Here is a 15553-nt window from a genome sequence, read left to right as displayed (position 1 = left end):
GAGCTTCTGGGGAAGCTCGCCAGCAGGGGGCGCTGTGGATCCAGGCACACGGCCTGGGCGGTTGGAAGGGTGGAAACCCAACTGGCCTCCCTCACCTCCAGTTATATCCTGTTATGTTCCCAAGCCCCGTGGGGCTCGCCTGCCTAGTGCACAGCAGGGACTCCACGACCTCACAGCTTTCCCGGCTAACTCTGTTCTGCTCCCTCCTCTGGACGAGGAGGAGGAGGAGGAGAAGGAATTATTATGCCCGTGTTGCAGACAAGGAGACTGAGTGACACAGATGCAAAGCCTAGAAGGACAGTGTCCCGGCTTTGGAGCCCGAAGACGGGTGCTCTAGTGTGCCAGTGCAGCGTAGCCCTCCCGCACGGCTGGGGCAAGCTGCGAGGCCTTTCTGAGTGGTGGAGAGAAAAGATAAAGGCCCCATCTATGGCCAGGGTCAGGTCTGAGTCTATAGCTGGGGAAGCACCACAGGGCGGTGCATGCTCAGTGTGGAATAGTCAGAGTAGAGCTAAGCATCAAGGGATATATATATATGTATGTATGTATATATATCTCCAGTCCAGGAGGCCTCCTGGAGGAGAAGGGTACTCTCTAGGCTGACATCCCAGCAGCCTGAGCAAACGAGGAAGCAGTTGCAGCCAAGCCATTCCCAGCATGTCCATGGCCTGCAGCGCGAAGACAGAAGGCCAGAGAGGCAGACAGGAGCCACCAGGAAGGGAGAGTGGCATCGCATCAGTAGAGAACACCCTGCAGCTGCGTGAAGGACAGCCCAGGAGGTCTAATTGGTTCTGCTGGCTGTTCTTAAGGAAAGAAATGAGGATCTACACTATTACAAAAACCGGGGAGTGGAGATATGGGGAAGAGATGATGAAGATTCAAGATACCAAAGTGTTAGACTCCACTAGATGAGATGGTGAGTCAGATGTGGTGGACAGAAAGCAGTGGTTAAGGATGACTCAGCCTCTGGCTTCAATGATGGGGAATCTTACTATGAACTAAGTAAGATCTAGCACCCAAGTGGAAGAAGGCACTGGTGAGAGAAAGAAAGTTCAGCCTGGGATAAATGAATTTGAGGTATGTGTGGGCTGGGTAAGTGCAGTGAGCTTTGGGTTTAGGGACAAGGGGGGATAAGGGCTCACACTACAGAAAAAAACAGGCTATACTCTCCAAATGAGGAAACCAGTCAGGGCTGACTAGAACTTGAGCTGGGTCTGTGGCCAAGGAGGGAAGTACTACAGCAGAACACCCACTAGATTAAACCAAGGACTCTGTGTTCTCGAATTTGAAAAATGATCTAAGGGTCTGAGCAGACCACAGGCTGAGTTCAGCAATGGTGCCCATCATTCTCACTGTGTGCACATCATTGACAGCATTAATAACTCAATTCAGGAATAAAGGGGACCTAAATGATTCAAGAAAAGATGTAGTCGACTGATTTGATGTCCTTAAATCATTGAGGTGTGGCCTCCTCTCTGAAAATCTCCCTGATTCCCCTTTGGCCTCTCTACCAGCCCCTTGGCTGGTTAGTGAACACTGCTAAGCATCTTCACATTTATTATCTCATTGGTTCCTCAATGGCTTCCTCCATTTGACAGATGGAGAAACAGAGGCCCAGTGAAACTGGGGTGCGTGGGTCTGAGTCCAGGCTGGCTCCTCCATGGCTGTCTCAGAGCCCAGCATTACTTCGAACAGTATTCTACAACGTCCTGGATACCGGGCAGCTGCCTGTGTTCGGGTGCAGAGGGGCCAGGCAGAACTCTGCAGGCTTCCTTGCAGTGGTGGGGAGAACTAGCTGGGGCTCAGGTATGCTCTCTGCTCTTGACATCTGCTCATCAGCTGCTGGATAATAGGAGTGACCTCAGGGGTGGGTTTTTGGGGGTTTTTTGTTTGTTTTTTCCTTCTAAGAACAATTCATTTTGATCAAATAACTAGAGTAGAAGCAACTGGGGTTGAGAAATCTCCCCCTCCTCCCCCCACCCCCCTGCTTCCCTGGCACAGGTGGTGACATTTGAGGAGCTGCCTCCTGGGACCACAGAGGGTGCTGCTGGGGCTCAAAGGGTTGGCCCCTCTCTCTGCCCAACCCCACCCACTTCCCCTATTGCCTGCCTCTTGGACCTGTCAAGCTTGGGCAGCCTCTCATCATGGACTGAGAGCCGGCCTCTGAGGCTGAGATCAGCCTCACCTGCTCTGCTGTCCCTCTCACATGGTGGGGAGGTGGCAGAGTAGGACAGTGCGGGGGAGCAGAGCTAAAGCCTTCCCTTCTCATCCCACTGGTCTGCAGAGGAGGAGACCAGGGTGAGGCTGAAATAAAACAGCATGTGTATCTAGTCAGCCCTGTCATCATCTACTGACCCCCTGGCAATTTTCATATGCCACTGATCACAGGGCAGCATTGAGAAGGCTGACAGGTAAGGCGGAGGTAAGAGGGAACGCCTGCCTACAGAGGGCAAGGGCTGGCTTAGGCTCCCAGGAGGCTGCCCAAGGGGGCGGAAGCACAGGAAGGAATTGGGAGCCTTGAGGGAGCAAGGTCCTGGGGCAGAGTGGCTGGATGGAGGTGGGCAGAAGGCCAGCACAGCAGCCCAGCCTGAGCTTGGAAAAGCCTGTGACTCCAAAGGGCCCTCACAAAGGCTTGGAGGCAGCTAGGCCTACACAAGGAGGACTCTAGGAACAAATGTCTGAGCCAGCAGACGACTGGACCTGGGGGCTGCTCTCCAAGAATACAGCTGGACTCACAGAAGGGCAAGCAGCTTGGCCCACATCTGAACTAGGAGAGGGAGAATAAGTGTGCAGGAGGAGTGGGGAAGTGGGTCTCAGGCCCTGACTTGACAGCATTGCTTAGGAGATAAACCGAGGCCCCTATGCAGCAAAGCAAGAAACTAGGCCCAGGGCCTGGAGGCTAAAGGCCAAGCAACTGAGGGTCCCAGTTTACCTGCCCTGATAGTTTCTGGCAGGAGACCTGTACCACCTTCCCTTCCAGGATGTACCAGGCTGCGGGCTGCAGTGCCGAGAAGGAGAAGACGGAGGTGGTGGTGATGTCAACCAAGGAATCAAGCAAGCCAAGGAACTGATAACATCACCCAGCAAGGCTCGCTGTGGGCAAGGTGACTCATCGAAGAGGGGCCCCACAGTCACAGGGTGATTGTTGTTGTGCCTAGCCTGTGGGGCTGGGGAGGAAGAAGGGGCCCAGGCAGGTTCCTCATCCAGTCCTCTGCTCAGCATAGAGACCTCAGAACACAGTGTCCTTCGCCTCCAGGTCTCACAGCTGGCCCAGGAAACAGCCCTCCCTCCCTGCTGTTGTGATTATCTGCGTCCACAGTGTTTGGGGTGTGGGTTTGTGGGGTGTGTCAGGGTGATCTCCCCACCTGTCTACTGCTGGGCGCTCCAGGTACTGGAGATTGCTAACAGCAGAACAGTTGCTCCCCCTGGTTAGACACTGTCTGTGGAGACAACGCCACTGGATGGCAAACTGCTAACCACAACCATGTGGCGCTCTGGTGGAGGTACAGCTTGTTCCTCCTGCTACAGGCACCTATAGAGCTGCCTCCACTCACCACTCACTCTCTCCCTCAGGCCTGCTGAAGGGACCAAAACTGTTGTGTTCTTCTCCATCCTCAGGGGTGCCATGTACAGTTGTTCAGGTTGAGAACTATACAACTAGAGGGAGCACCATTCACTTTAGTCTATGGGCCAGACCTCATGGCTGTACATAGAGGTCCTGCTCCTTTCCTTTTCTAAATGACTTCTCTCTCTCCTTCTCCATCTAGAAATATTTATTTAGCTTGCCCTTAATAAGTTTTCCTTGACAGCAACTTTCCCCTATTAGGATAAACTTCATCCTTTCCCACCTGACTCCTTTCTTTCATTCATTCTTTCCACCAAAAATTGAGTTTGTGCCAGGTACTATTCTAGGCAAGGAAATAAGATAGACCCTTCCTGAGATCATGAAATTCACAATCTAGTTGGTGGGGTGGAGGGGAGAACAATAAATAAATAATTTGATACATAAAACTGCAAGTGACAGTGAGTGCCATGAAGAAAAATAAGGGCAGGCCAAGAAGTGGCAGATGATATGCCTTACTTCAGCTAAGACTGTCCACAAAGGCTTCTCTCTGACAGGGTGGCTTCCGAGTGGCGACATGCAGGAGTGAAGGAAGGAGCCTTCCCAGCAGAGCCCTCCTGCCAGGCATCCAATGCCAAAAGAAAGTTCTCTAATCCTGCCTGGGTCTGCCAGGAGCATGTGGCATGTGGCATGGCCTGGGGCACTCACTTCCCAGTGCTGGGTGTCCATTTCCTCCTTGACAAATAAGAGGCCTAGGTTCACTGGCTCTCTGAGGGTTCCTCCAACACAAATTCATTCACCCACAGGCATGAGGAACTTCATGGCAAGAGCCTGGGTTAGAAGGCCAACTCAGGGCGCCTACAAGCTGTGTGACCTCAGGCAGGTCACTTAGCTTCTCTGAGCTGGCTTCCTGATCTGCAAAATGCCTCCCTCAGGGTATTGTGAAGGATTAAATGAGTTTGTGGATATGGAACCACCTGGTATGTAACAGGTACTTAATAGATACCTAGGGCCACACTGGGAGAGGCAAGGCAATGGGCTGGGGTAAAGAGGTACTGTTACTAGTTGCCTTTCATTAAACCAGCTGGAGAGGGCGATCTCACCTAGAGACTCAAAGCTCTGCTGGTTGCCCAGATGTGCAGACAATAGCCCAGGGAGTCCCCAGGCTGGGACCCTGCCTCACACATCCAGGGCAGGGGAATGGGGAAGTTGGGGGACTGCAGCAGGGGCAGGCCAGGGTCATGCACTCCCCACTGATGTCAGCAATGAGGGTGGGGTGGAGAACTGTGGTGCAGGTCCTTGAACTGTCACAGCATGGCCCAGCTCTCCACTTCCTCTGTGCTCAGCTCATCCTCTTCCTTCCTCCTTCATTCAGGCTGCTCTGGGCGAGCACCCCAGCCCACCCCCAAGGTCCAGTCTTCCTGCTCCCTTCTCAACTCCCAAAGCCCAAGGCAGGGAGGTGGCAAGTCCCTTCGGGCGCCCCCTGGTCAGTAGGCCTCTCCCAAGTCTGTGCTCCTGGGCCCCATGGGGAGCCCTAGGACAGCAAGCAGGACCTGCTGGGCCTGCGGGGTGGGCAATGACCATAGTCAGCCCCAACTGGCTGCCACAGCCAGGCACTTTCCATCCACAACTTCATGTGACTTTAATCCTACAATGCGATAGTTTTTACCCCCTTTCATACTTGAGGAAACTGAGGCTCCAGGAAGCAGGGACTATGGGCACTCGGGCAGCACAGTGGACAGGCATTCTTCCTGTAGGAGAAGGCAGGGAGAGGGGCTTTGAGGGATTTCTGGCCCACAGATGGCTTCCAGCCAAGGTGTGAGTCTCCCTCCTCCAGCCTGCCTCCTGCATTAGGATCCCCGGAGGTGGCCTGGAAGCTGCTGGCTCAGGCTGGGAGGCCGGAGCTGGGCTACAAGCCCTAACTGAGGCCTTTTCTCAGGCTCCTCCTGGTTCTGAGGCAGGAAACAATAATAGTGACAGTGAACATTTACTGACAACTTTCCTGCACAGCAGGTGCTGTGCTAAACACTTTGCATATATGAACCTATTTAATTCTTGCAACAGTTCTGCCAGGGAGGAAACTGGGCACAGAGAAGTTAAGTGACTTTCCTAAGGTCATGCCGAGCCAACATTCAACCCAAGAGGCCCAGTTCCGGAGGCCACACTGCCCTCAAAGCAGGGATTCCCAGAGTAGAGAAAGCTCTGGGCCAGAGGCTTGGGACTGGAGGTGGCAGACACCTGGGAAGCTGTGGCAGGAACCAGCCAGCCAGGCAGCCAGCCAGTGAGTACACGAGGGACCACAAGGGCAGACAAGCTCTACCCCACCTCAGGCTGTAGGACCCCATCTACAGGGATGTGGGTATGATGGGAGAAGGCAAAAGAGGACAATACTACCCTCAAAGGAAAGAACTGGCCACCATGCCAGGTGGCAGGAAGCCCTTGAGGAGGAGGCTCAGGCTCAGGGAGGGAGCCCCGAGCTGCTTCCGCTGTCCCCCTCCACAGCACAGCCTGGTACAGATGGGTGCCCAGTTCCTGTGCTGAGGCCTACAAGCAGTCAGCCTGGCTGACTGGCTCTCCATCTGTCTGTGTGTACATGGGTGTGCATGTGTGAAGAGGAGAAGGGGCCTCTGCGATGTGCCTGCTTGCAGCGGATCCTGTCCCCAACCCCCACCTGCCACAGCCACAGAGAACAGGACACACTGACTCTAATCTGCACCTCTGGAGCTTGTAAACCACAGCCACGTCAGCAGAGCGTGCACAGGGGCCGGGTGGGTGGCGGGGCCATGGTGCAGGGTGCGCAAGTGTACGCCAACATGCGTGTGTAGGGCCAGCAAGGGGGTGCAGCCCCTGCCGCCAGGAGCCCTCCAAGGGGAGGCACAGGGCCCAGGCCCTCTGACCACAGGCCCAGTGGTCCAGCCCCTCCGAGGGCAGTTCTTCCTCAGGTTCTCTCTTCTTTCAGCACTAATCCCTACAACCAGTAAACACCTGCTGAGCAACTGAACCGGCCCCACACAGCTCAGACGCTTGGGAAACATCAGGGAACAAAACAAAGATGCCTGCCCTTGTGGGGCCAACGTTTTTGTTGGAGACACACAACAGGAAGAACAAATACCTTTCAGAGTATCTGAGCAGGTGATGGGCGCTATGAGGAAAAGAGGAGACAGAGCAGGGTGGGGAGGTGAAGAGAGCTGGGTGGGCAAGCAGGTATGCGAGGGGTGGGCATGCACACGGGCTGCAGCAGTAAACCCAGAGGTCCAAACAGGCCCCACTGATAAGGTAGCATTTCAACAAACACTTGGAAAGGGAGGAGCCAAACAGGGTTTGGGGAAGAACACTCCAGACAGAGGAAACTGCTAGAACAAAGGCCCCAAGGCAGGAGCATGCCAGGTCAGGACTGAGGGAAGGGCAGGTTGGCCTGGCGGATGGACTGAAGTGGCCCCCACACCCCCTGGCATCTGCTCACCTTGCTGAAAGCAAAGGCCTGCTTTCCAATGGGTTAAAGAAAAAGGACCCTCCAATACCTGTAGGAGAGGCCAAAGGGCTGTCAGGAGAAGAAGGGGGCAGAGAGCGAAAAGGGGTAGAGACCAGAGGGGGCCCGCACTGCTCTGATGCCTGAGCTCATGGAGGAGGCCCTAGGCCTGGGGTAGGAAGAGAAGGAGGAGGAAGAGAAGGAGGGGACTGGCCAGGCCTGAGGCACACAGGCCTCTCTAAGTGGGGCAAGTCTCTAGGGTCCCAGGACTCCAGCAAGCCAGCCCCTGGGTGCTCACTGAGAGAGTGCGGTGTGTTCCGTCCTGCTGCCTGAAGGGTCAGCTGGCCACCCACGTGGGGAAGGGAACCTGGGGGTGCACCCACCTGCCTCACCTGTCTCTGCCTGCTGGAGGCGACCAGACCAGCCTGCAGACCCTCTGAAGTCACTGCCTCTGCCCCATTAAAGCAACCCACAGGGGATGAGGGGGTGCCCACAGACCTCAGGAGACCAAGCAGACAGCAACCAGGGGTGGAGGTGTGCATGCTGGCCTGCCCTGCCCCACAGCCTGTGGGCATGCGCATTCCCTAAACCAGCCAGACACAGCCAAAGGACTGGGGGCTAATGAGGGGCTGGTTCCCACTGATGGGACAGTGTGAGGTCAGGAACTAGAAAAGGGAGGAGGCAGACTTGACCCAGGCCTTTCAGGACGGAGCAAACCTGAATGCGTCCAGGGGAGAGAGGACTACCCACAAATTTACACACACTCAGTCTCTCAAGCGCCCACTCATGCACATTCTCACAACCAGGTACACCTCACACACAGCCACAGTCACACGCAGACCCACATACACTCACATAAGGACATTCACACTCACAGAAGGCAAGCCGACAGGACAAGGGTCACACACGTACTCCCACAGTCTCATAGGCATGGACTGGTCCCCTGGGCCCCAGAAGCACATAGGCTCCTTGGAAACGCCTGGGAGAAGACAGAAATGTGTCTGCAAAGCACAAGAAGAATGGAAGATGGAAGGTGGTGGTGGCAGACAAATGGAGATGGGATAACAAATAAGACGACCCAGAGGAAGGCCCGTCAGAGACGCACCCACATGCAGACCACACAGCCTGTTACTAGTCAGCCTCAGACAGACCCCCAGTCTTTCTGCCTGTCAAGGGACACCACTCAGCAATTACATGACATTTTGCAAGTCACTCAGCCTCTGCAAGGTTTGATTTTTCTCTTTTATAAAATGAGAATTTGCTAACACCTGCTTTCCATGCCAAATTGATTTACAATTTGTTGTAATTTCCATGCCAAATTGATTTACAATTTGTTGTTTACAATTTACCTGTGAGTTAACAGGTAAATCCTGTCTGTTCCACCTCCAGAACCTGTTCAGGATCTGGCCACTTCTGCATCCCTGCAACCACCCTGGCCAGGCCACCCCGCTGGTCTCCCCGCTACAGTCTGCTCCACAATGCGGCCCCCGTCCCTCTCCTCTGAACCTGCCACTGTGTTTTCATCTCATCCATACCAGGTCCTACAGGGAGTTGCCCCACCCTTCCCTTATCTTTCCCCTCGATCTCAAATCCAGCCATCCTGGGCCCCTCACTTTTCTGCAAACACCCTAGATGTCCCCTCTCAGGGCTTCTGTGCTGGCTCTTCCCTCTGCCTGGGACATCCTCATGGCTATTTACTCAAAGGACATCCTCTCACAGAAGCCTTCCTGAGGACACTAGCTCCTGCCACTGCACTCTCTAGGCCCCTCTCCTGCTTTTTTCTTCTTGGCATCCTTTACCACCCAAAATGCCACATACTTGATCACATTTTTGTCTCTCTTATCAAAATGTACAAACTCCACAGGGGCAGGGACTTTGGTCTATTTTGTTCCCTGCTATGATCCCCAGCTTCTAGAACAGTACCTGCGGCATGGGACCCAATAGATATTGAATGAATGAAATAAGAGAGCAAATAGGTAAGCATTTATAAAGCAAGATTTAAAAGGGGAGGGATCAACCCTGAATGAGCCACCTCCATGGTGGCCAATAAAGGAGAACAATACTCCTTTATTCTCAAACAACCCTGGGAAGTAGATAAAATTATTCCCATTATACAAATGAGACACCTGAGGATCAGGAAGGTTATGACCTCTTGTTGTATATTGTCCCAAAAATGGCCACCAACAATCCTCCCATCTCTGTAATCAAATACTCCCTTAAAGACCTGGAGTCTATTTGCCTCCCCTTGCTTCCCCCAACCCTTGACTCTGGGCTGGCCTTGTGACTCGCCTGGACCAACAGAATGAGGCAAAAGTGATACTATGTCAGTTTTGGCCTAGGCCTTGAGAGATCTGGCCCCTGGGTCAGCTACATAATTTGCAGAGTCCAAAGAAAATGAAAATGTGGGCCTCCTTGTTCAAAAAACAAGAAACAAAATGTTCTTAGAGGTACTAAAGTATAAAGCTGTCCTTTCTTCCATAGTCTTTCTCAAGGCATCATGGTGATTTTTATTTGAATGTTGGTCCAAGAAAAAATTAAGATTTGTAAATATTAGCATAAATTTTACTGTTCAATCTAACATTATTCAATGCCAGTTTTCAATGCAAATTTAAGAGCATTTAACTCATATGTCGAATCATCAAAAGTATGCAATTCATATTCTGTAGCTCATACATGCTTACGCATTTCATTCTTACCATAACAGTGGAAACCCTGCATAAAACTAACTCAACTTTCTTTTCTTTTTTTTTCTGCTTTCATTTTTATTTGCATTTATTTTAGGTTGAATTTATTCCAGGCCATAAGTTTTTGTTTCTTCACTGATGTCATTTTCTTCTGTGCAGCTTCCTCTTCTGGTTTAGGAACAACCTGCTCATTTTCAGTGAGGGTCAGCTCAGTGAGGCAGGGGAACTGATGTAGGGGTTCATCCAACTTTAAGCCCTGTAGGCTTGGTGGCACATCAAACTGGTTCACCTAGATGTGCTCAATGACCAAAGAATCTATATCTAAACCATTAAGGTCAGCATTACTCTGCATTTTCAAACAAAACTTCAGCACTCTTTCTAGGCCACTGACCCTGCATCCAGCCCCTGTTTGGCTTGGGCACATCTACCAATTCCTTTATTGTAACAATGAATAACACATATTTGCTTCTATAAAGTGACATCCTCCAGATTCTTAGTGACTTCTTGATAGTCACATTCTACCAACACTCTCTACCTTCAGCTTGCTGATGAGTAAGGAAGGAATGAAAGAAAAAGGATCTATATAGGGATAGAGAAGCGAGTACAGGGGGGACACACATATTGTACATCTCTCCTCTGCTCATGCACATGCTCCATTGTCCCATCTGGCTTCACTTACAAAACACAACACTGTGGAGAACAAATGAGCTGTCCCACCAAGCCCTGCCCAAAGTTTAGAATGGTGAGCAAATAAACAGTTACTGTTTTGAGCCACTGAGTTTTGTGGTGCCTGTTACACAGCAGCTGATGACTGATACAATGTTTGAGGTCACATGGCTGGTATGGTACCAGGCTGTGGTTGAACCCAAATTGATCTGCTTCTCAAGTCCACATTCCTCTCGGCCCCACCTGGGCTTCCTTATAAATATTTCATAAAATAACTCTTATTCTTCACTTTGGAGAGCTGGTAAGTTAGGGTTGAGCTGAGGGCAGAGGTTACTTAGCCGCAACAAATCAAAATTATTATTAGAGCTTGAAAGACACATCTGGACTCAATGTGGGGAACAGGAGGTTAGTGGGCAGGTCAGGGCTGAGAACAGTCCCAGCCTCTGTCCAGGGTGAGCCTGGACCCAGCAGGGTGTTTGGACATCTGTTTTCCATCCTGATTCAGTAAATAAAGCTGCTTTCCTCTGCTGACCCTACAGGAAATAGGAGTCAGAAGTTTGGCTGGCAAGGCGTGGACCTCTCCTCTGATAGGATCCCTCCCACATGCCTGGACAAGATGCAGAGTGCAGAGCCCCGAGCTAACTTGCTCTTTCCCCTATGAACCAGTAGAGAAAGGAATGCTTAGGGCCTCCCTTGGTCAAGGAATCAGGTCTTCCTCATTTAACCAAAGGCTAATGTCCCTGCTGTCAGCTATTAGCATATCACATTAGTATGTTGGGTGTTTATTCTTTTGATCCCATGGCTTATGCATCAATAAAGATGTTTGTGGTGGCCAAAAATAGAGAACTTCTATTCAGTTGGCTTAGACAATAAGGAATGTGTATTATCTCACAGAACAAAAAGTCCAGAGGAAGAGTAGCTTCAGCAGAGGTTAATCCTGCAGTTAAACATAATCATTAAGGACCCAGGTTATTTCCTCTTTTCCTTCCCCTCTGCCTTGCTCAGCAAGTTGCCTTGTCCTTGGCTAGCTTGCCTCATGGTCACAAGATGGCTGCCACCACCAGACATCACACTGTTACACAACACTGTCAATAAAAGGACAATGAAAAACAAAAAACAGGAAACATTTCATCCTTGTGCCCCATTTTAAGATCAAGGAAATTTTTTGAAGAAGCCTCCAGGACACTGTCCCTCACTACTCATTGGCCAGAATTGGGCCATATCTAATGCCTGAATCTATCCCACACAAGGGGGAAACTTGCCACTATTATGGCCTCAGTACTAACCCTGAGCCCAGAAGAAGAACAAACTCCTGGAACAGACCTGGGCTCAGCAAGTATTGAGGGGAAGGGAGGGCAGGGAGAAGGGCAACCGAGTGTGCTGTAGCTCATCTGTTTAGACCTGGCTTTTTTACAGGTGGGGGAAGAGGGGAGGATAGGTATACAAAGAGAGCCAGGCCCCAGATTTTATTACTCAACTAAATTGCCTCACAAAGTACTAACAGGAAATATATTTTACTTAAAGTTCTCACTGGAAGCATATAAAAACTCAGGGATTGATGCAGTTGATCCCTAATCTGGGCATCTGTTCAGGTTCTTAAGAGCATCGTTGTTGAAGTCAGACAGACCAAGGTTTGAATTTTGGCCCTGCCCCTTTCTGTTTTTCTAATCTTGAACAAGTTACTTCATCTCTCTGCACCACTCTTTCTTTATACATAAAATGAGGACAACAGTATCCATTTCTAGACTATTTTATTAACCAATAAACTGCCTGACATACAGAAAAGTAAAATAAAGAGAAATATCTGGGGCAGATGGAACCATGTGACCCAGTTTGGCTGTCTCTTCCTACACAGACACCCCCTCCATCCTTCCTTGAGCTCATCTTTCTTCCCCCAGGGCCATCCTTAGTCTCCAGGCCCTCTCCTCTTGCACCCCTCCTACCCCTCACCCACAGTGCTTCCTGTCTGGGCTACCCCACCAAGCACCTAGACAGGGTATCCCATCCACATTCCAAAATAAGAAAACCAGGTTCCTCTGTAGCTGCTCACCCCGGAGAGTCTCTGCTCACCAGGTCCCAGTGTCTACACTCCAGGCTGCAGCTCTTCTTCACTCCCATGATACTGACTTCTCTGTACTTACTGGTCGGGATTCTTGGTTGCAAGCAAAGCGCACAGACTCCTGGGCCGGCTGAAGAGCCAGGCTCATAAAACAGGGGGGACTGCACCACGGCCGGAATACCCCCAAACCACACCCCAGGGCCAGCCGAGGGAGGGCAACAATACAGTTGGCCCTGGAGTTCCACCGCCTCTGAAAAGTTTCCTGCCACTGCCGCTCCGATTCTCCCAGATGCATCCCATCTCTGCTTCCTTGTATCACCTGTTCAGATTCAGAGTTCATGGGTGGGTGTGTTTGATTGGCTGATCCAGATCACATGCCTGTAGTGCAGCTGCAAAGGAGGCTGGGAAAGTGAGGTCTGGTTTCTAGAGTGGCAGAAGGACTCTGCCTCCCCATGAGACTCAAAAAATAGGGATGCACCAAAGAGATGCTGGAGTGCCAGAGAAAAGATAAAAGTGCACTGTGCTGTGGAGAGAATATTCGGAGGGCCAGGGTCTGTGGCTGCCTATCTCATCCCACTCGGAGCATTAGGAGCAGCTGGGCTGTCAGAGGGGCTTCAGGAAGTCTCCCGTGATCTGACTCATCTGGAATCAGAGAACACTGGCCCTCTGCGGGGGGGTGGGGGGTCGGGGGGGGGTACCATCTTGGGGTCCTCGCAAAGAAGTTTAAGGACTACGATAGGATTGCCCGCTTTTTATTTTCCGAGTACAAATATCAAAAGGAGATAACAAACCATTTTATATTCTCACTGTTGTTTCATAGAAGAGGGGACATCTTCAACACCAATAAAAATGAAAGGACAGGGGAAGTTTGATTTTAGAATTAAGCACAATTTTTAAGCTAAATATATATTAGCCTTAAGAAAAACTCGTCTGGAGTTTTCTACTTTCGCTGGAAACCTATGAAAAGTTCGTGACACAGTTAACTTTGAACATGCACTGTGGACTAGATAATATTGTTAATGCTAAGTTTCCTGATTTTGGTCATTGCAGGGCTTGTATAAGTCTTACATTTAAGAGAATGTCCTTGTTCTTAGGAAATACACCCTGAAGCATTTAGAAGTAAAAGGGCACGATGTCTGCAACTTTTCTCAAAGTTTGGGAAGAAATTGTACATACACATTCACACTCCACAGGTACACACATGTCCAAAGAGAGAAAGAGAAATAAAGAAAAAAGGGACAAGTAAACAGCTGATAAATCCGAATAACAGGTATCCCAGATCTGTACTATACCAGCAACTTTTTTGTAAATTCAAAATTATATCAGAATTGAAAGATACCAAAACAAAGTTAGCCACGATTCCCAGTAAGGGTTGGTTTCTTTTGGTACATTACCTAAATATGTGCTAAATATGGTACATTTCATAAATATGTGCTGTTTGTAATAAGAAAGAATAAAGCAAAACTTACAGAAATTAAAGAGAAAACGAACAAGCTGTGACCGACTCAGGCTAGCATTTGACACTCACTGAGCTGACTGATCAGGACACAGTGCTACTGATCAGGAAAGCGTCAGGGTCAGGACTTGGTAGGGCTCCTGCTCCCCACATAGGCTCCTCCCATTCCAGGATGTTGCCCCCAAGCTAAGTCAGGGCCTGGAGGCACGGAGAGGGCAGAACTGGACGGGATGTGGGACTTGTCCCCTCTGAGAATGCCATACCCCATAAGGATGCTTCCTTCAAACTTTCATCCTCATGAGGTTCCTGCAAGCCAAGGAGAGTCATCAAGAATTGCTCCCTACACATTTACTCTTTTCTTAGCTGGGGAAACCAAGTCCCATTGAGGTCCTGGGATGTGTCCAAGATCATACAGCAATTTCCAGACTGTCCTGTCAAGGGACAGAGTAATTGGCCAGATTTGGCTAAGTCACCTCAAGCCCAAATTAGAGAGGAACAAAGGAAGGAAGAGGCCTTAGGAATTGGAGGGGAAGAGGGTGGGAGAAGCCTGCAGCGACTGAATGGAGCTTCCCCTTCCCTCCCCATCTTACTCTCAATGTGGTTTTGGTTCCCCTGAGCTTGGAAGAAGAAAAACAGTATTTCACAGATACACCATGTCCTACAACTTCAGGTGCCATCACCCGCATGCCAGTCTATGAACATGGCACTGCCTGGAGTTGTGCAGTGGGTAGCTTGCACACTGTACCAAAGCCCTGAGGAGTCCTTTGTTGTTGTTGGGTGGTGGGGAGGTGTTTGGGGAAGGGACAGGAGTGACTAAGATTGTAGCCTGGATTACCCAGTGACTGATTCCATGCATTCAGTCAACCACTATTTACTGCCACAGATTATATGCTAGGCATCATGCTAGGGGCTGGGACTTTCCAGGCTTGAAATAGATGTATACTCTCGAGAGGAGCCCAGGGTAGGGACATTGGCAGAGAAACAGCCCTCCCAGGACAAAGCCCCACAAACCTTCCCCCACCACTCCTTTCCCTCTGCCCAGCCTTCTCCATCCTTCAGGCCCTCCTGGAGAAAGCCTCCAGACTCCTTCCCTCCCTCACTCCCACAGTCAAACTGTTGGACTTTCTGCTTTTTTCTGTGGGTCTCTTTCACTGAGTGGCAGGAGCCCCTTGGACTCCAGGCTGCCTAGTAATTCCTTCCTCCATGTGGCACCTAGAATTCATGCATTCATTCATTTATTTGCTCTATTTCTTTTATTCCACAGGCATTTATCTGTTTGTTATAACTATATTGTTTTGAGTGAAAACAGAGATATGTACTGCTGGTTTAAAAAATTAAATACAGCAAAAGTGAAAAGCAATTCTCCCTCAGTCCTCCCAGTTTCCCTCTCAGAGACAACCATTCGGCCCAGTGTTTAAGTCTCCTTCAAATTATTTCTAGGCACTTCCTAATTCATAAATATAAATACATGTATGTACCCATATATTATTTGCCTTTTATCACAAAAGAAAAAATGCATTACACATTGTTCTGCATTTTGATTTTTTTTTCATTTAACACTATTTGTTCCAACACATGCACCATTCTTCCATGACTATGTACTATTCCAGCGGGGATGTCGCACCATTTGTATGTCAGCCTTCTGTTCTTCAACTTCTAG

The 15553-nt window shown here is 50.2% G+C and overlaps 1 long non-coding RNA gene across 1 annotated transcript; it reads left to right on the top strand.

The window, feature by feature from the left end:
* Nucleotides 1-2099: 2099 nt before the first annotated feature.
* On the top strand, nt 2100-13074 carry LOC140843646 (uncharacterized). The gene is made up of 4 exons (XR_012121605.1): nt 2100-2408; nt 2978-3101; nt 6519-6691; nt 10918-13074. It is a non-coding gene; the product is annotated as an uncharacterized lncRNA (long non-coding RNA).
* The last annotated feature ends 2479 nt before the right edge of the window (nt 13075-15553 follow it).

Source organism: Manis javanica, chromosome 1, assembly GCF_040802235.1.
Source record: "Manis javanica isolate MJ-LG chromosome 1, MJ_LKY, whole genome shotgun sequence".
NCBI classification, from domain to species: Eukaryota; Metazoa; Chordata; class Mammalia; order Pholidota; family Manidae; genus Manis; species Manis javanica.
The sequence above is the reverse complement of the archived record's forward strand: the minus strand, read 5'-3'. Positions and strand labels throughout refer to the sequence as shown.